Here is a 10212-nt window from a genome sequence, read left to right on the forward strand (position 1 = left end):
CCAATTCAAGCCGGTTTGGCATGATTTTGACACCGTTCATCACCCCTGACTCCACCTCTAGCTTCCCTCTCTACCCTTCACTCACAAAAACCCTTCTCATCTTCGCCTCACCGCACCAGCCAAACGCTGACTACAGTTGTTTTTTGTTTTGCATGACTTTTGGATTTTATGAAAACAGGTGTGGGAACCTTGGATTTCGCTAAACTTGGGTGGGAACATGTTGTTTGCTCAAACACAAATATCACTAACCTTGTAAACAATTTGTGCTCTATTAAGGTGACATTGTCCTAATTTGGTGGAATTGATGGCAATTTATCCAGTTAATGCAACATCTGCATCAGTTACAATTTGTAATTATTTGTGTGAAAAATGATCAGAGTAATTTCTGTTGCCTGAGGTTTTTGTCTTAACAGATTCACTTAAATCAGGAGATTTCTGCTTGCATACAATAACTACAATTATTCTTATGATCAATGAATACCGATGAATTTTACTAATATGACCCATCGAATACTTAAGTTAAATAAATTGACAGAATTATGTGAGAAATATGAGAATATTCTTGAACCACGCCCCCTTACAAGATTTAACGTGACCCATCTACTTTGATTTTTGTGGTATAATGGTGAAGAAGGTTTTCTCCTAGGATTTAAGTATAGATTGATGAAAGGAGGTAGGGAAAAGTTGTTTCGAGACTTGAGAGAATACCTCACAACATGACAAGCGTCATGCCACTTGTCAACGCCTAGTAGGTTTTGGGCATGTCTCCCATTAGACAAACTTTTCGGGCTTCGCCGGCCAGAGGCCCAATTATTATTATGATGCCTATTTAACCTAATTAGAACTATCTTGGAACTTTCCAGGTACATGGTCTTGTGGGAAATGGGAATATGCAACATCCCATGGGTTGCATTATTTCCGAAGGAGTATTATTATTTATGATACAAACTTTTCAGACTTTTATAATGAGAGGAAAAAAAATTACAAATCCTTCAATTAAGAAACAATAACAGTTACTTAGAGTCGGATTTAACCTTTTATAAGGGTAAATATGTAATTGAACACATATAATCTATTCTTTCTACAAGGTAAATAATAAAAATAAAAATTTATCAAAACTAAAAGTTTAAAACAATAAAATTTTAAAAAACTAAAAAAAAAATTATTATTTTTTATAAAGTAAATAATATCAAAATTTATCAAATTAAAAACAATGAAAATTTTAAAAATTAGAAAAAAATGTTAAAAAGCTATTACTATTTTCTTTTCTTTTTTTAATTTTTAATTTATTAAATTTTCTTTTAGTTTTTAATTTGTTAATTTTTTAGTTTCTTATTTCCTTTAAAAAAATTGGCTTTGGTTTTTTTTTTTAAATTCAAAATTTAAGAACTAAATTAACTTAAAAAAAAATAAAAAAAATCAAGGGCATCAAAGTCATTTTCCGTTAAAGTTAACGACAAATAACTATTAAAAATCCTTTAATTGAACAATTTATAACTCCTGTCGTCCCATTATAAAAGTTTGAAAACTTTGTATCTTAAATGATAATATCTCTATTTTTGACCTATAGGATGTGGGCTTGGACTTAAGTTGGGTAACATCAATCTTTTTTTACGATAAAGAGTAAAAGACAACTATCTCCTAGTTCTCCTCTCACATCTGGTTGCAGCTCAAGGTTACTATTTCTACAATACAAAAACTAAGGCCGAATGAGATCTTTCCACCCGAACTTTGCCCTAAAGACTAATGTTTTAAAACCCAATCCGGAGTGAAACCCGATAAAGCTTCTGGGTCCCGGGTTGACAAAAGCTTTTAAAATGTAGCAAATATACCCTTAAAAATTACAGGTAAGTCCCTATAGGTTTAAAATTTATCAAACATACCCCAATTGCAAATCGATCGGCGACTAATTAGCGACGGCGATACCCCAGATGCAACCCCAATCGTCCCTTGAGCCCATTTCCATCAAAATATACCCAAGATCTAGCCGAAATAGGTTCGATTTCGACCAGATCTCACCGACATCGACGTCAGCATTCCAGGCCAGATCCCATCGATTCCGCAACGACAACCCTTCCCATCACCCCAGAATTATTCCCCTTTTTCTCTCGACCAAAACCCCCTCACCCCACCCCTGTTAGCCTCGTCAATCGCCGAAAAAATCTCATCGTTGCCGCTGCTAGTTTTGTTCGATTTTCGGTTGATTTACTCATAGGAAATCAAATCTTTCACCACCATTACATTCACCGGAAATAGCTCTTCAAAAGCCCTAACATTCCGACAGTTAATTGTTTGCCGATCATCACCAGAAATCCTAGGGTATTGGGTGAATAAGAAAAAATTAAACCCGGCCCGTTGAAGCTTTTGGGTCCCGGTTGAACCGGTTGAACCGGTCGGGCTGGGCCGGGTTTTAAAACATTGCTAAAGACAATTTACTATCCGAAATTTTTTAAAATGACAATTATCCATTTTTCATTAATATCTATTAGTGAAATTTCTTAACGACATTGATAGTCACTATAAAAACAAAAATACCCTTTCCTCTTTGAATCCAAATCTTAGATCTTGTTCGGCCGGAATCACACCATTACACTCTGGCCACCATCTCTGACAGCAAACCTTGTCGTCCCCCACAAATACGATACCAACTTTGCATAGCTTCTCTGCCATTTTCATTTTGCTCTCAACCTCGAATAGGACTCACCTGTTAGTAGCCAACTCCAACCATAACCTGTTTCACTTGCCCCCCTACTATCTTCTCAATAGCTCTCTCCACCTTCGTCGAAACCAACTCACTCATTGTGGATACACAAAAGACTGCCGAAACCCATCCCCAAAACACCTCAGCCTTAGAGCTTTGGTAGTTATGATATAGGCCCCATCCCCCTTTGCATCAATTTCCTCCCGTTTCACAGATCTACTCCTATCAATACATATACTATTGACATTTATTGTCTCAACCCCTTTAGTATCAACCTTATGAGACTAAGAATTTCCAGCGGATAGGATTTTGTGCAATAACAATAATTTTTGTTTTTTTTGGTTAAGGATACTAAGTAGAATAGTAGAATGCGAGCAAACAAAAAGCAAAGCACAGAGAAGAGAAGGGTTATGTTTATGTCGTAGTTGAAGATATAAAATGAAAGATATCAATTCAATGGGGGAAGAAAAAGAAGGAGAAGGAAAATCTCTTGAAAAACAAAACCACCCAAATAATAAAACTAATAACATTAATCACAACAAAGGAAAGTCATGCAAGGGATGTTTATACTACTCTTCTACTCTCAAATCAAAATCTCAACACCAACGACTCCAAGAACCAACAAGATCATTTATGCTTATTAATCATGAAAAAAAAATTGTGAACGTAAGTATTTTTGTCAAATTATAAATTCAGTGTGGTGACACTGATTTTTGATGTTACAAAATCACTTTGTTAATGCATAATCGCTTTCTGTTTTTCTGGTGTCATGACACTAAGTGTCTGTGTGATGACACTTACCCAACCAGATTTTATATATACATGTTGCGTCTCCATTTGATGTTAGGACTTTATCCTCATCTGAGACATGTGTAAGTGGTCCTTGTACACTTGCGATTAACTCATTAGGTGGATAAGAAAATTCGTTTTGCTTTATAATGGTCCCTAGAAAGTTTGGTGAAAACTTTCCCAAAATGGCTAAACACAAAAAGGACATGTTGGCTGGTTGTCCCTTTGCATTGGTGCACAAGTTTCTTTGTATTCATATTCTCCAATGCATTTTATTTCAAGCCTGAGTATACCTCTGAAAGTTCTCTGCATATTCTTTGAGGTTCCTTTTGTTTTGAATTAGGTTTCATATGCTTAGCTAGGCTTACAAACACCTTTGTTATACTTTGTTTTGTTCATGGCTGGAACATTGTTCCATTGGTGATGCCTGGCGGAGTTTCAAGCTTGTGGAGCTGAAGTGCGTCTCTGATGTTGAACCTTAAAAGGGGCTCAAGGCTGACCATGCAGTCTCGTAGAGTGAAGTTAGTTGTGGTAGTTCGAAGTGCAACCAAAGGGTAAAGTTTGAAGTGTTGATATAACAGGAAGTGTTTTTCAACTAATGCTTAACTTCGGTTTTGTAATTGAACTATAAATGTTTATCATAGTGGATTAGCTTCATCTGGACTTGGTCCCATGGATGTAGGCAAGTTACCGAACCATGTAAATTTGCCATGCATGCTTTACATTATGCCATGAATGTTTTTGTTTGTGTTGTTGTTGAATGAGCAACCCATAAGCACAACATGAACAAGATTAATCAATTTCGCATAAGTTTAATCAACTTGGTAAAGAGATTAAAACTTTCAGTGAATATTTCTGTCATATTAGCTTTAGTAATAAAATGTGGAATTAAAAATCATAAACATTTAAGTGCTCTTTAATGGGGTGATGGCCTCGCATTCACCATCGCTTTTTAGATTTTGGCCATATCCCATTCGGTCGGAATCACGTTGGTCGTGCAGTTTGGCCGGATGGGGAGATGAGAGTAGCGTTTTTTATTTTTTTTTTATTTTTTTGTTTATATATAGGGGTAAAGTCACATAATTAGTCACTGTTTGACTGTTTTTGAATTTACTATCACAACCTTCTTCAGTTAAACTTAACAAATATATATTAACAGAAAGTGGGTAATTGTTGTTTTGAAACTTTTCGGCTAGTAAATTATATTTAGGGCAAACTTCGGGTGGGAAGATGTCATTCACCCTACACTTTAGTCCTTAACCTAGACAAGTTTTTGCACTGAGCGCGGTTGGTCACAGCCTCACAGGCTATAGTGGATTATCAATTCTTTTTTGGACGATAATATAACTTTACTAAACCGGACACCATAGTTACCCTAGGCCTCTGGGTTTTATCCGTCTTTGTGTAAAGATTTAGCACTTTTAAGTTTTAACCAAGCAAGACCAAGTAAATTAAAAATCATGTTATTAAATATCTTAGGTTTTTCACAAAATCATGTTAAACATTTTAATTTTTTTTTTACTTCAAATTAAGTTCATTGTTTACATATTTTAGTTCATCTTTCACATATTGTTATTTCTCGGAAAGATAAATAACTTAAGATGAAAATTTTAACATTTTCAATATATTAATTAAATTAGCTACCTAATCCTAATCAGCTTCAACTTTTAATTACCAATTTTCTCCTGTGAATTATTACTGTTGATGCTCGGTTTAAGCACCAACGGATTCTCACATGCGTAACGTTGATTGGCTGTTAAATACACGTGAAAATTGAATATATAGAACGAAAATAAATGCAAATGGAGTTTTTTAAGTGGTTCGGATGCTAAGGTAGCATGTCCTACGTCCACTGATCTGTATTGATATTAGTGTGGGTCAGGTCGCAACTACGGACTGACTTACAAAAGAGTTGCAAAAAGTAAATGTGTTAATAGGAGAGAGAGAGAGAGTTTTCTTTTTATGAAAAATGGCCGAATCCCCTTAATGAAGGGGTCTTCTTCATTTTATATCAAACTGAAGCGTGTAATCATCATTAAATCCATGGTTTGGTGTGATTGTCAGGATATAATCCGGCTTTATGTCCCATTTTCCCTTTCCCAAGCTGACTTCGCACGACTTATTGCAGGGAAACGGACGCGTGTGAGCTCCATACCATTTGGCAGGTCTGACGTGTGAGTGTTGCTCTGACGGGAGCAGGTCACCCTTCACGTGACTTTCCCACGTCAGCCATTTATTTTCCCGGGCATAACAGAAGCCCTCTAGTTTTTAAGGTCCGAGGATCGGACCTTGGAAACTAAGTCACATTAGAGTTTTTGGTCGCTCCGACCTTAACGAGATGAGCTCGGCACAAAACTCTTGGAGAACACGATCTCGCACAATTCCTTGCCAGAGCGACCTGACAATCTTCACCTTAGCGACCTGGATCTGAGGGACGCTCCTCTCTGTACCTTAGAGATTCAATGAACCTGGTTTTACGCTGTCAGGCGCTCTGCACGCGTTAAAACGTTTGTCAGGCACATTAAATGCATCGCGTGCTGAGCTGACGCCGTTTGACAGCATTAGTTACGCAGCGCGTTCGAAACGACGACCATCATCACGTCATTTAATGCGACATGGGGCGCATTTAATGCGGGGAGAGAGAGTGGGTTGTCGTTTCAGTTCCAAGGGGTGGTAACCGTCGATTCGCAATCCATATATAAGAACTTGCATTTTTCTGGTGAGGTCACCAAAATTTCTTTCGCTTCGAGTGACAAACCTTTACAAACCAGGAACAATTTTCTTCCAATCGGCGCTTTTCAGGCAACTGAAACGAGTTTCGGCCTCAGCTTCGCATCCCAGAGAGTAAGGTTCTTCTTCCCCCCCCCCCCCCCTTTTTTTTTTTTTTCACTGGTTTGGTTGGATAATGGCGTTGGGTCTCCCGGCGTTTCACCGGAGACGCGACGCCGCCATTGGGTTCGAGCCGTGGATGGTGGCTTGAGTCACTTGTAGATTTTAAGAATGTCCCCTGCCACCACGCGGGACGAACACGAAGGCCCTAATGACCGTGTCTGTCGATGTTGCAGACTGGAATGGAATCGTCAACATCCAGACCCGAGGAAGGAGCCAGCTCGTCCTCGCGGGAAGTTCCCGAGGACGCAGCCCTCGATGTCTACTCGGTTCTCACCTCCGAGGAATATAATAGAATAAAGATGCAGTTTGATATTCGCGCGGAGGTGTTCCTCGACCACACCAGACTGTCACGGCGCCCGGCCGATGGCCTTGCCGCGATCTCTGAAGAGATCTTCAAGGGTGGAGGGAGGATTCCCTTCCATCATTTCATCAGGTCGGTCCTGGATCATTTCAGGATCGCACCAATGCAGTTGACGCCAAACTCGTATGTCATCGCTGTCGCGATGTACATCGCGTGTTGCGAGAGCGGCTTGGGAGAGCCAACAGCGGTGGAGCTCGGTGTCGCCTACTACCTTAAGAAGAGTAGGGACAAGGACTCGTACTATTTGTCTCGGCGACCTACCATTGTCGCGGGGATACACAGCTATCCCAGCAATGCGGGGGCCTACGAGACAAAGTTCTTCTTTTTCTTTTACAACGGCTACTGCCGTTTTCAAAATCCAAGTAGGTTTTCTCTCGCTGGGTTCATTATCTGCTCGCCTGATCCATAATAACGACCTGCTTTGTTTTGCAGTTAATAGAACGATCGAGCAGGCGCTACTCGCTGACCCAGACAGGCTTGTATCCTTCGGAGTACTGGACGAGGATAGTCGCGACGCGAGGAAGCTTGTGACAACCGCGAACTTGCGGAAGTACGGTTTTTTCAGCGACAAGGCGTCGTTAGAACCCCCAGAAGGTAAGTTATATCGGTTCTTTTCTGGTCGTAGAATAAGTTTGCTTACTAAAGAACTTAAATGCAGAAACGATGCCCCAAAAGGAGTCCGGACAGCCCCGCCAAGCACCATTCGTCTTTCCTCGATCGAGGAGTGAGAGGGCGGCTGTAGCTGCTCGTCCTGTCCCGGCACAGCCGGTGCAAACAGTCCCGGCTTCCCAGCCCCGTCCTGTGCAAGGAGCGACCAGGACGGAACAGGCCACTCAGGCGCCAACTGCTCGCTCAAAGCGGAAGGCTCTGGCCCAGAGGTCGAAGAAGAGGAAGCAGATTCAGCCCGAGGAGTCGGAGACTGAATCTGAGGGAGAGCCTCTGAGGTCGCGCCAGGGATCCCGGAGGTCGGGCAAGGAGCCTGTGAGCGAGGCGGTTATCGGTGATAAGGCGAAGGACGCGCCTGTTCTAGACTCATTGGGGAGTCTGCCCGAGTACCTGCAGCCGATTGTCTATGGCCTGCTCGAGTGCGAGCTATCGGAGTCCTACGACGAGTTCGCGGACAGGGGCGACGACCTGATGACCAGGTCGTTCCAGCATCTGAGCAAGGTAAATGAGCTGTGTTTAAAACTTCATTCTGATTTATTTCTAACTCATCTTGCTCGCAAGGGTTGCTTGCGATGAGGATGGCCATGGAAAACACGCGGTTGGGGGCCGCAAAGGGGACAAGCGACCTGGAGGAGGAGGTCGCGAAGCTAAAGCAGAGCTTGGAGTCCGTCGAAGCTGAAAGAACACAAGCGTTCGAAGCGGCGAACAGGTATCTGAACCAAAAGGACGCCGCTTTACGAACGGTGGATTTCCAAAAGACGGAGCTCGACCGACGTGCGGAGGAGATTAAAGAGCTTCAAAGGACAACCGCCCGTCTCTCCAAGGAGGTCGGAGAAAAGGACCAGGAGATCGGGCGAACTTCGAACGGGCTCAGCGAGCTGAAGAAGACAAGGGGCCTCCGACAGGAAAGGCTAGCTCTTGAGGCCGAGCTTCAGGAGAGTCGGGAGAGAGTTGCTTCTCTGACTTAGAAATGCAAAATCAGTCTGAGAGATGGAGGAGAAGGCCTCGGACTGGGCAATCGGGTCCATCTACACCCTACGAGCAAGGAACCCTGCTTTGGACTTCTCCGACCTCCCGGAAGTTTGGCAGGCGACCTTGCGGATCATGGCCGAGGAGGACGACCAGGGACCCGACCAGGCAGGTGGCTCTGGCTCGAAGGATCTTCCCGACCAGCCTAGCGTTAGAGTCGTTCCCATTGTACCGCGAGTCTTAACTTTTTGTACATAAATGAAGACATATTTTCTTTACAATTGCAGTTCGTTTTTTCAAAATATGTACAATTTACAATTGTGATTTACATAAGCTTTACATATAATTCTTACTGCGAACAGAACACTGCGAACTGTTTTAAGCGAACAAATAATACTTTCAAAAAGAAATTAACAAAAACTGAGAGCTGAGTTCAGATTATTGATAGTATGGCCGAGGTGCTCGGCATTCCAAGCTCGGTACCTTGAGCCGTTCAATCTTTGGATGGGTAGGTCCCCGGTCTGATCACTTTGTCGACCCGGTATGGACCTTCCCAGTTAGGCCCTAGTACCCCCGCCCTTGGCTCTCTGGTCCCGAGGAGAACTCCTTTAGCACCAGGTCTCCGACCTGGAAGTCTCTTCGCCTGACCTTTGAGTCGAAGAACCTTTTGCTCGCTACTGGTAGCTGCTATCTTAGCGAAGCCTTGTTGCGATGCTTTTCGATCAGATCCAACTACGCTCTCAGAAGTGCTTCGTTTCCGTTTTCTATGTACAGGTCCCTCCGAAGAGAACCGGTCCCGACCTCCACGGGATCATCGCTTCGCAGTCATGGCTAGCGAAATGGGTTTCCGAGGTGGAGGTCCTTGGAGTTGTCCTGTACGCCCATAAGACCTCGGGGAGATCGTCAGCCCAATTTCCTTTGGCTGCCCCGTTTGACCTTCAGAGTGTGCTTGATGGTCTTGTTGACTGCTTCAACCTGGCCATTCGCTTGCGGTCTGGCACTGAGGCAAATTTTTTATGGATGCCCAGCTCGTCGCAAATTGCTTGAACTCCTCATTACGAATTGTTTTCCATTATCTGAGATGAGGGTGTGAGGATTCCGTAGCGGCACACTATGTTCTTGAAAACAGAGTCTTTAGCTTTGGTCGTGATCGCTGCTAATGGCTCGACTTCGACCCATTTTGTGAATAGTCTACCGCGACCACGGCATCTTGACCCCTCCCTTTCCAACTGGCATGGGGCCGATAAGGTCGATCCCCCACATGGAAAATGGCCAGGGGCTAGACATGTAGTATCAGCTCGTGAATGGACCCGCGGAACGTTCGCGAACCGCTGGCATTTGTCGCACTTCTTGACAAAGTTGTGCGTATCCTCTTGGATTCGGGCCAATAATTCCCTGGCGAACAACCTTGTCGCAAGAGATCGAGCTACTGTGTGGTTACCGCAGATTCCTTCGTGAATTTCCCTCATGATGTGTCTGCTTCTTCACTGGTTACACATCGAGGAGATGGACACTGAATCCTCTCTTGTATAGCTTCTCCATGAGTACGAAACGAGCAGACCTTACTCGTAGGACCCTTGCCTCGACCTTGTCGCTAGGCAAGGTCCCATCCTTGTACTGGACAATGGAGTCATCCAGGAATCTAGCTGAACCACGCTCACGGCCTGTTCGGTGATTGTTGATAGTTGGAGCCTTAACAAAACGAACAGAATGCTATCGAGAGCCTCTGAATCTAGTGACGAGGCTATCTTTGCCAAGGCTGTCCGCTATAGAATTGCCTTCCCTGGGGACTGAGTGATTTCAAAGTGCTAAACGACCCAGAGAGACTTTAGCT

Source organism: Pistacia vera, unplaced genomic scaffold (assembly GCF_008641045.1).
Source record: "Pistacia vera cultivar Batoury unplaced genomic scaffold, PisVer_v2 Contig393, whole genome shotgun sequence".
Taxonomy (NCBI): Eukaryota; Viridiplantae; Streptophyta; class Magnoliopsida; order Sapindales; family Anacardiaceae; genus Pistacia; species Pistacia vera.